The sequence below is a fragment of the Panulirus ornatus genome, chromosome 11 (assembly GCF_036320965.1).
Source record: "Panulirus ornatus isolate Po-2019 chromosome 11, ASM3632096v1, whole genome shotgun sequence".
NCBI classification, from domain to species: domain Eukaryota; kingdom Metazoa; phylum Arthropoda; class Malacostraca; order Decapoda; family Palinuridae; genus Panulirus; species Panulirus ornatus.
The window spans coordinates 8,274,875-8,286,443 of NC_092234.1; the positions used below are offsets into that span (position 1 = coordinate 8,274,875).

The following is an 11,569-nucleotide window of genomic DNA, read 5'->3' on the forward strand; positions in this document are numbered from 1 at the left end:
TTGGTTGTGGTGGGGAGGTGTTGGTTGTGGTGGGGGGGATGGAGGTGTTGGTTGTGGTGGGGGAGGTGTTGGTGGAGTAAAGCAGGTACTGTTGTTGTCGATTCTCGAGTCGACTTTTGTTGGCGCAAGGCAGTAGTGTTGTTGTGGGAGGGTGGGGGAAGAGGGTGTGTGGGGGGTGTGTAGCTACGGTGTACGAAGGGAGTCTCCTGCAGTGTGTGTGTGTGTGTGTGTGTGTATGTCACCAACACCTTGAATTTGTCCTTGTCCATCATTAACCCCTGGTCCTGTGTACGACCCCCCTGAAGACCTCCTCGTGGTCTTCTTCACTTGTACACAGGATATGAAGATGGATCGTGTGCACACTGGAAGGTGATCCGTGTCTGTATTTTAAGTATACACACACACACACACACACACACACACACACACACACACTACACACCTGTAGGGAACAGCGGATAATTCGTCGGGAAATAATCTGTATCTATCATCAAAGGCATCTACGTTGACCGCCAGTAAGGCTCGGTAAGAAGAGAGAGAGAGAGAGAGAGAGAGAGAGAGAGAGAGAGAGAGAGAGAGAATCCTTTTAAACCTTTTCTTTTCTCCTTTTTTTATGTCTGTCTGTCATCAAAGGCATCTACGTTGACCGCCAGTAAGGCTCGGTAAGAAGAGAGAGAGAGAGAGAGAGAGAGAGAGAGAGAATCCTTTTAAACCTTTTCTTTTCTCCTTTTTTTATGTCTGTCTGTCTGTCTGTCTGTCTCTCTGTCGATCTGATAGCACCGACATGGAATTTATGTGTGATGTAATCCTTACTCCCCCCCCCAACCCGGAGCGACCGTGGCCTGGCGCGTTCACATCAGTCAATTACATTCCGGGCGAATTCCTCAGGCAAGTCTCAAAGGGTTTTTTTTTTTTCGGGTTTTGTGGATGGCAGACGAGGCGTTCGTGGTTCTCTCCAGATGAGATGGGTCGGTCGGTCGCTGGGTCATTCGTGCGCTGGGCAGGGTGGTGAGCCTCAGTCGGTCGCTGGGCCATTCGTGCGCTGGCCTGGGTGGTGACCTGAGGCTGACGGAAACGCTCGCTAGATGCTGTTACGGAGAGGGGGTTTGTTATTGAAATGTATTTGTATCGTCCGCTAGAGTTTAGTATTATCTTAACCCTATGCGATGGATGTGGTGGGGATGGGCTGCGCGTCTCTTTGTTTTGCGATGGTTGGCGGGAATCCCGGGGGTGTGCGCTCGCGTCCGTGGTGGCCATCAACTTTCGACGTCTCGGGCGGTCGTCCAGGTGACACTTCCCAGCGAACGTTTCGTCGTCTGCTTGGCGGGCGGCTTAGTAGGTAGCCTGGCCAGCCTAGTGTGCATCGTGCTGCCGGGAGGAGAGGTTGTGTGTGTCTGTGTCTGTTTGTGTGTGTGTGTGTGTCTGTGTGTGTTTTGCTTGCAGTAAAGCCTGTCTTTAAAACACGCCTTCTTTCCATCTTCCCCCCTTCACGATATTCCTTGGAAAGACACCTCTCTCTCTCTCTCTCTCTCTCTCTCTCTCTCTCTCTCTCTCTCTCTCTCTCTCTCTCTCTCTCTCTTCTCTCTCTCTCTCTCTCTCTCTCTCTGTCTCTCTCTCTCTCTCTCTCTCTCTCTCTCTCTCTCTCTCTCTCTCTCTCTCTCTCTCTCTCTCTCTCTCTCTCTGTCATTCGCTTTCTGCTCCTATCTGTCTCTCCCTCTGTCTGTCTGTCTGTCTCTCTCTCTCTCTCTCTCTCTCTCTCTCTCTCTCTCTCTCTCTCTCTCTCTCTCTCTCTCTCTCTCTCTCTCTCTATGTGTTTATCTCTCGTCTGGATCAATGTGTGGCCAGACATCATACACTCCCTCCCTCCTGTACTATAACATCTTGAGAGCTGAACTCAGGGGAGGGGGAGGGGGTTGTTTGTTTGTTCAGACTACCCCCCCCCCTCCCCCTAACATACCCCTCTTATAACACGTCAACACATCCGGGCGTAACCCCCCCCATCCCCTTCGACCCCCTCCAAATCGATCGACTTCGACGGACGTGATGTGGGGAGGCGACCTCTGTGTGTGTGTGTGTGTGTGTGTGTGTGTGTGTGTGTGTTTAAGAGTAATTTGAAACACTCAATTGGGTTCTGAGAGAGAGAGAGAGAGAGAGAGAGAGAGAGAGAGAGAGAGAGAGAGAGAGACTCTCACCTGTGGGAGACAAGAGTGTGTGTTTGTGTGTGTGTGGGCTGGTCGCGTGGGGAGAGAGAGAGAGAGAGAGAGAGAGAGAGAGAGAGAGAGAGAGAGAGAGAGAGAGAGAGAGAGAGAGCTGGTCCACATCAACTCCAAGCCTTTCGTCCCTCGGTGGCGGCCGTGATCGTATAGTGGTTAGTACATTGCGTTGTGGCCGCAATAACCCAGGTTCGAATCCTGGTCACGGCAGTGGGGAACCCCTTTTAAATTTTTCCCCTCCACCACCAGTTTTGCTCGGGGTGTGGGCGGTGTGGGGATGATGAAACCAGTTACCACACACACGGGGAAAAGATACCATCCAATAACAGTTACCTGTGGTTAATTATCAACACGGGTTCACCTGGGTAATTTACCTGTGGTTAATTATCAACACGGGTTCACCTGGGTAACAGTTACCTGTGGTTAATTATCAACACGGGTTCACCTGGGTAACAGTTACCTGTGGTTAATTATCAACACGGGTTCACCTGGGTAATTTACCTGTGGTTAATTATCAACACGGGTTCACCTGGATAACAGTTACCTGTGGTTAATTATCAACACGGGTTCACCTGGATAACAGTTACCTGTGGTTAATTATCGACACGGGTTCACCTGGATAACAGTTACCTGTGGTTAATTATCAACACGGGTTCACCTGGCCGATGGGAGTGTCAGTTAGTGTGTGAGCTACACTGGACAGCGGTCTAATGAAGTTATACGTGTATTTAGCCTACCTTTAATTATTAGGCTGTGATGATCCGTCTTTCCTACAGTGAAAATAATTACCAAGAGACAACTAGGCAGTTGTGCACACTACAGTATGTTGAATGACCAATTAGATCACACTACAGTATGTTAAATGGCCAATTAGAGCACACTACAGTATGTTAAATGACCAATTAGAGCACATTACAGTATGTTAAATGACCAATTAGATCACACTACAGTATGTTAAATGGCTAATTAGATCACACTACTGTATGTTAAATGACCAATTAGAGCACACTACAGTATGTTAAATGACCAATTAGATCACACTACAGTATGTTAAATGGCCAATTAGATCACACTACAGTATGTTAAATGACCAATTAGATCACACTACAGTATGTTAAATGACCAATTAGAGCACACTACAGTATGTTAAATGACCAATTAGAGCATACTACAGTAAGTTGAATTGCCAAATAGAGCACACTATAGTAAGTTAAATTGCCAAATAGATCACCCTACAGTATGTTAAATGGCCACTTAGAGCACAATTAGAGCACACTATAGTAAGTTAAATGGCCACTTAGAGCACACTACAGTATGTTAAGTGGCCAATTAGAGCACACTACAGTATGTTAAATGGCCAATCAGAGGCCAGCTTAGTGTTTGCGCATCCTCAGACACACACACACAATGGAGTTGTGTCATTCTGTCATTATGTTCCCACTTGATGTAGTGGGAAGGGGGAATGGGTGGGTGGGGGTGTCAACAGACCTCCACATCCCCCTTTCTGTCGTTATCTTCCCAGTTGATGTGGTGGGGAAGGGGGAATGGGTGGGTGGGTGTGTCAACAGACCTCCACATCCCCCTTTCTGTCGTTATGTTCCCACTTGATGTGGTGGGGAAGGGGGAATGGGTGGGTGGGTGTGTCAACAGACTTCCACGTCCCCCTTTCTGTCGTTATCTTCCCACTTGATGTGGCGGGAAGGGGGAATGGGTGGCTGGGGGTGTCAACAGGCCTCCACATCCCCCTTTCTGTCGTTATCTTCCCACTTGATGTGGCGGGAAGGGGGAATGGGTGGGTGGGTGTGTCAACAGGCCTCCACATCCCCCTTTCTGTCGTTATCTTCCCACTTGATGTGGTGGGGAAGGGGGAATGGGTGGGTAGGGGTGGGGGTGTCAACAGGCCTCCACATCCCCCTTTCTGTCGTTATCTTCCCACTTGATGTGGTGGGGAAGGGGGAATGGGTGGGTGGGTGTGTCAACAGACCTCCACATCCCCCTTTCTGTCGTTATGTTCCCACTTGATGTGGTGGGGAAGGGGGAATGGGTGGGTGGGTGTGTCAACAGACTTCCACGTCCCCCTTTCTGTCGTTATCTTCCCACTTGATGTGGCGGGAAGGGGGAATGGGTGGCTGGGGGTGTCAACAGGCCTCCACATCCCCCTTTCTGTCGTTATCTTCCCACTTGATGTGGCGGGAAGGGGGAATGGGTGGGTGGGTGTGTCAACAGGCCTCCACATCCCCCTTTCTGTCGTTATCTTCCCACTTGATGTGGTGGGGAAGGGGGAATGGGTGGGTAGGGGTGTCAACAGGCCTCCACATCCCCCTTTCTGTCGTTATCTTCCCACTTGATGTGGTGGGGAAGGGGGAATGGGTGGGTGGGTGTGTCAACAGACCTCCACATCCCCCTTTCTGTCGTTATGTTCCCACTTGATGTGGTGGGGAAGGGGGAATGGGTGGGTGGGTGTGTCAACAGACTTCCACGTCCCCCTTTCTGTCGTTATCTTCCCACTTGATGTGGCGGGAAGGGGGAATGGGTGGCTGGGGGTGTCAACAGGCCTCCACATCCCCCTTTCTGTCGTTATCTTCCCACTTGATGTGGCGGGAAGGGGGAATGGGTGGGTGGGTGTGTCAACAGGCCTCCACATCCCCCTTTCTGTCGTTATCTTCCCACTTGATGTGGTGGGGAAGGGGGAATGGGTGGGTAGGGGTGGGGGTGTCAACAGGCCTCCACATCCCCCTTTAAACCAGAGCTACATAAAAACGGCGTTAGCTACCCAGCCTCCACTTCCCTTCACCTGAGAAACGGGTCGACGACCCCTCCTATCCCCCCACCTTAAACACGACCTGAACGAAGCACAGGTCGACGACCCTTTTTAACACGACCGGAAATCATGGGGAGAGAGAGAGAGAGAGAGAGAGAGAGAGAGAGAGAGAGAGAGAGAGAGAGAGAGAGAGAGAGAGAGAGCTGGTCCACATCAACTCCAAGCCTTTCGTCCCTCGGCGGCGGCCGTGATCGTATAGTGGTTAGTACATTGCGTTGTGGCCGCAATAACCCAGGTTCGAATCCTGGTCACGGCAGTGGGGAACCCCTTTTTTCATTACCTGTATGACCAGAGGTCAACGCACGAAAGGTGCCACAGAGAGCCACACACACACACACAACACACACATGTTGATAAAAGACTTCAGTAGCTGTCGATTCGATTTCACTCGTGTTTTTTCCCCCCCAAGACTGAAGGTGGTTTACCACTGACGCTCCACTGAAGCTGCTCTGCCACTGAGGATGAGTGAGCAACACTGCTCCGGAAAGTGGAGAGAGAGAGAGAGAGAGAGAGAGAGAGAGAGAGAGAGAGAGAGAGAGAGAGAGAGAGAGAGAGAGAGAGGAGCCCTCAGGCTATGGCCATGTTTGATGACACGGTGGGTTTGTGTGGTGTTGGGGGTTGGGGGAGGAGGAGGAGATGGTGGTGGGGTTGAGGAACCTCGGGGAGCAACGCGATTTGTCAAGGCAGCAGTGGATCACAGGCTGGGGACGCCCTGGCCTTCATCCAAGTGGGATGGGAGACAGTGGGGAGGGAAGGTGTGTGTGTGGTGTGGGTGATGGGTGGAGGAAAGGGGAGGGGAGGTGTGGGTAATGGGTGGAGACAGGAGGGAGGGGAGGTGTGTGTGGGATGTGGTGGGTGGGTAGAGGAAAGGGGAGGGGAGGTGTGTGTTTGGTGTGGTGGATGGGTGGAGACAGGAGGGAGGGGAGGTGTGTGTGTGTGGTGTGGTGTGGGTGATGGGTGGAGAGAGAGGAGAGGGGAGGTGTGTGTGGTGTGGTGTGGTGTGATGTGGTGTGGGTGGAGGGGAGGTGTATGTGTGGTGTGGGTGGAGGGATCACACTACATGATAGTCATGGAGAGTCGTCTGTCCCTCTGGTCATCGACGTATGGTGAGCTAACGATCTTCAACAATCGAAGCAGAGGAAGTGCCACACAACCCACCTCCCTCCCTCCCTTCCTTCCTCCTCCCTCACCTGTCCCATGTAGCGAGTCATGCGGGGCGCTAGGGGGTCACCAGAGGCCACAGGTCATTCGCCTCTACCCCCTCACATGCCCGAGAGGGCCATGCAAGCCACAGCAGGTGAGGTAAGGCAGCGAGAAGGAGGAACTCCTGTATAGAGGAGAGACCCAGTGTGCCCCCACGGACCTCACACACACCTCTCTCTCTCCTCACCGACGGGCGGCGGGGGACATAAACCAGCGACTCACTGGATGCTTCACGCTTGGACGTTTGCTGGAAGGCAGTCAGCCTCTTCGTTATGGACAGCCAGGAAGAGGAGAAAAATGCTTAAAAGCCAGGAGGTATGAGCCTCTCCTTCCGTCCCATCGCCTCCCAGACCCGCCAACACGACCCACCGATCCTGTCGCCTCCTCAACACAAGACTTTTGAAGAAACTGGGTCTTGGCTGTAGTAACTCCTCCCTTCCCTCAGAGTTCGCAAGGGAAGTTAGCCCTCTTCTCCGCCACCAGCTTCCTCAGGTGTCAAGAGCCATTGGCTTCGTTCCTTCTCCAGCCGTAGGGTGAGGACCCCACACTGTATGATCTATACTCATACCATAAGTTCTCCTTATCTTTTGCTGTTCGTGTGATATACGCAGTCCATCGCCAGTAATACAGATGTATGGAGTGCCGGATGATACAGTATATATGAATGAGGTACCAGGTCATATATTGGATTTATGAGGTACCAGACAATACAGTGGATGTATGAGGTACCAGACAATACAGTGGATGTATGAGGTACCAGACAATGCATTGGATGTATGAAGTACCAGGCAATACAGTGGATATATGAAGTACCAGACAATGCATTGGATGTATGAAGTACCAGGCAATACAGTGGATGTATGAGGTACCAGGCAATACAGTGGATATATGAAGTACCAGGCAATACAGTGGATGTATGAAGTACCAGACAATACAGTGGATATATGAAGTACCAGGCAATACAGTGGATATATGAAGTACCAGGCAATACAGTGGATGTATGAGGTACCAGACAATACATTGGATATATGAGGTACCAGGCAATACAGTGGATGTATGAGGTACCAGACAATACATTGGATTAGATATTTTTCGTGGGGTGTCTATTTTGTGAGCGTGACCCACTTCGTAACTACTGTATAGTCTATGAAGTAAGTTATACTTGGTGTCTGGAGGTAGATAAACCCTGGTAGTTAGGCTGCAATATCATCTCTAGTTATTCCCAATTTTTCCTTTTTTTTTAAGTTTGAAGATTTTTTTTTTGATCAATTTTACTTTTTCTGATTGTTCGTGGATCGTATTGTAAGCGCAAGTCCTTGTTAACCAGTTAGTCTAGAAAATTGTACTTATTGTCAAAAGGTAGAGAAACCTTGATATTTTTTGTTGATCTATATACATTTTCTTTCTGATTCCAACTTTAGGTCTTTTATAGGATTTCAGATAGAGAAAAAAGTAAAAAAGAAAAAAAGAAAAATCCATTTTTTGAAATTTTTTTGGGGGGTTATTTTGTGATGGTAACGCCTCCTTATTCAAATGACTTAGAAAGCTGTTCGTGGTGTGGGAAGGTAATACAGGTCGCTGCAGTTTTCCTCCTTAATAAACACTCTTTCTTCTCGTCATCCCAACTTGGCTGACGTATTTTGAAAACAGATTTTTATATATGTCTTTTTTTCCCATCCTCATGGTGATTTGAACGGGAATGAACTACTAATCCACAGCTATGGATCACGTCTTCCTTGCTGTTGAAATCACTCGTAGGAATGGAAGCTAATTCGAGTAGAAAATGGGGTTTGGAGTCACCCTGAGGAATGGAAGATAACGCGCAAAGAAAATGGGGTTATTTTCCATGGCTTATCATCATGAAAACCCATTGGTTCGTCCCGATCGTGCCAGTGTTCATTTAGAGGCTGTCTATCGTCATTCCACTGGTCCGTAGATGATGATTAGTTGACTAATTGGGCTCTAGAGACGCATCGAGGTCGTTTGGGCCAATTGCATCGTTTTGTAACTACCAATTAAAGAAATTGAGCTCTTTCCTCAGGTGGTGTCTAACGAGGCCATACATGCATAGAACCATCTTGCCTTTGACGAAAGACCCCGGGAGTGTGTACAGCTTGGCTATGGATGGTGGGGTTACGCACACCATAGCTAGAGTGTGGATGTGCGCGAAAGAAAGCCATTCTTCGCCTGTACCTGGCGCTACCTCGCTAACTCGGGAAACAGCGGGCGGTCATTCTCCTTGATAATATTTTCTAATTAGTTTGTTCACTTTAACGGCTTTTCTGGTAGGAGATAACAGGTACTGTAAATATGATGCCCTTCTGAAGAACAAGGATATAACTCATCAAGAGATTAGAAAATGAAAGGAATTATCACCCGAAGATTTTTGGACCCTGTGCCATTCAAACCTGTATCTCTGTCCAATTATAGGTCTCAGTGTTGACAATATACCATCTATAATTGCTTAGAATACTGATCAAAACATACTCCATGACGTAGACTGCTTCATGATACATACATATATATATATATATATATATATATATATATATATATATATATATATATATATTAGAGATGGCTCAAGAAAGTGTGATGGAGAGCCTTTGTACACATATTAGATCCTGTTTTCATCTTTTCATCGACAGTTTTCTAATCATTAAGTCAAAGAGTCTACACTAAACACGTCAGCTAAGATGATAAATTGGTTATGATTTATGATGACCTAAGATAAATGATAATGTAGCGTTGCGCTGTTGAAGATCCCTTGGTGTATATTTTTGCTGTGTGTTTAGGAAGCGAAAGGTGGGGAAGGGGAGGGGGGGTTGAAGGAAAACTCTCTCTCTCTCTCTCTCTCTCTCTCTCTCTCTCTCTCTCTCTCTCTCTCTCTCTCTCTCTCTCTTCTCTCCATTGTAAGGCCATCCGTCTCCTCTGATGGGCTAATGATTCAATGACTCCGGCTCTGTAATAATGTTTGATTATAGGTGTGTTGTCATTACAGTCTCTCTTCTCCCCCCCACCCATCCCACCCATTGCCCAATCCCCCCCCCTCTCTCATAACCCCCACAACATCCCCACCCCTTTCCCCGTACCTCTTCCCCATCCCCTTATCCCCCAACCCGCATCAGTAACTCCACCTCGCACCCCAGCCATAATCCATTTTCTGTGAATCACCTTACCCTGCCGTGTCTATTGTAAATTTAAAAAAAAAGAAAGATCATTGAAGTCATCTTGTAGTTCAGTCAAGCTTGTTACAACTCTTGGAATTGACTTGATTGTTTTTATTGGGTAGATATTTTGCATATTACGAGACCAGGGTCTACGTCACCTTGGGGTCTTAATTAGACACGATCGCTTACCTACTTCTATAGATCTGTTTATGATTACTCAAAAAAAAAATATATAAATATATATATATATATATATATATATATATATATATATATATATATATATATATATATATATATAGATAGATAGATAGATAGATAGATAGATAGATAGATAAGAATTAGTAGTAGTTTTGATGGCTGGCTGGCTCCCTCCCCGTGTTTTATTTTCTTTTATATTTGTTTACGATATGCGTTTTCATAGAGATTAAAATTTTCACGCGCGTTTTTTTTTCACGCGTTTTTTGGCTTTTTAGATTATTGTTTAACATGTTTTTCACAGAAGTTTTTGATGTGAATGAACGCGTTTAGAGAGTACGTTTTCCTTTATATATATATATATATATATATATATATATATATATATATATATATATATATTAATCATGCGTTTTCCTTTATCGAGACATTATTTACACTATATAAACTAAAGGAACGCACTGGATTCCAGTTGAACGTTTATGTGCGTTTGTGTAAAGTTATTTATGTTCGTGTGTGTGTGTGTGTGTGTAAAGATCTGCCTATATATATATATATATATATATATATATATATATATATATATATATATATATATATAGTAAGCTTGACAGGTTGGGCATGTGTGCTCGGAATGCCATTTCTGACTCAAGACAACCCGTCAGGTGTAAGTTCATCACAGTGGGTTTTTCTAAGTGGATTTGCGTGTTAATTCATCACAGTGGGTTCTTCTAAGTGGCTGTTGATATTTTGCCAACTATCGTGAATTGGAATTGAATTGGAATTATTCAAGATTCTCAAAAGAATGTCAATACTATCTTGATTGAAACTCATTTTACACTGTGACACAAACCTAGGAATTTCCTTAAAAGAAAAGTAAGAACCGTAAAAATTTAACTGTTGATCGTAGAAAATGCCAGAAACAATTAAAAACGTAAAAATTTAACTGCTGACCTTAAAAGAATGCAAAAAAAAAAATTAGAAATGGAAATGTTTAACTGCTGACCTTAAAAAAACTGACAAAAAAAAACAATTAAAAACGTAAAAATTTAACTGCTGACCTTAAAAAAATGCCAAAAAAACAATTAGAAACGGAAATATTGAACTGCATTCCTTGAAAAATGCCAAAAATGATAGAAAACGGAAAGATTTGACTGCTGACCTTAAAAAAAAATGCCCAAAAATAATGGCTTCATTTTAGGAGAAACTAAATTATTCTTCCCAGTCAGTCAGTTATCATTAACTGGGCAAAAATATACGAGAAAAAAAAATAAGTTCCTTCATCAATCAACTTTGTTATTAAGCCTGTAAATCACTTGTAAACTCTTCACTCCACTTACAGATAATTTAGTCCGCTGTTTACATATAGTTTACGACCCAACCACCCTTCGTCTACCCAGGGAGTTCACAATGGCGAATGGCTGGTTCAAAATGATTATTATCCTGTTGTCTATTGAAGGTTCTTGGGGGTAGTTAGCCAGTCACTCAACTCAAAAATGGTGTTAGGGTTTGTTTGGCTGGCTAGCCTACGTAGAGAGACGAGAGAGAGGAAAAATAAATACTCTCCTCTCTTGTAAAACCATCTCTCACGTTTACAATTCCCTGTAAACAACAGTTGCCCCTCAGCTCAAAACAAGTCATCATTCTGTAATGGTCATTTGTCCCCCACTAATGACCCTGGACCAGAGACGTGTAATTTAGGACTACGTCCCAGTAATATGTTTTATTTTTTCCCCCTCCACAAATCCATTTATATTACATTAGTTATCCCTTCAAGGTGGGAAGTCATAGTGACGTAGTAAAGACACATATGTATTTATGCTAGATAACTGATTTCGGTGATATTAATCCACTTCATTCTACATCAGCCATGAGTATAATTAAGAATCAAATTTTTCGTTATATTTTCGTCAACATGAATCATGGAGGAGGACCATAAACGACCATTAACCTCTGACAGGTCG

General features: G+C 45.6%; 2 non-coding genes across 2 annotated transcripts; both read left to right on the plus strand.

Annotated features, from left to right (window-relative positions):
- The first annotated feature begins 2,351 nt into the window (after positions 1–2,351).
- On the plus strand, positions 2,352–2,423 carry TRNAH-GUG (transfer RNA histidin (anticodon GUG)). Its single transcript has one exon. It is a non-coding gene; the product is annotated as a tRNA-His (tRNA).
- A 2,795-nt stretch (positions 2,424–5,218) lies between these two features.
- On the plus strand, positions 5,219–5,290 carry TRNAH-GUG (transfer RNA histidin (anticodon GUG)). The gene has a single exon. It is a non-coding gene; the product is annotated as a tRNA-His (tRNA).
- Positions 5,291–11,569: the final 6,279 nt, after the last annotated feature.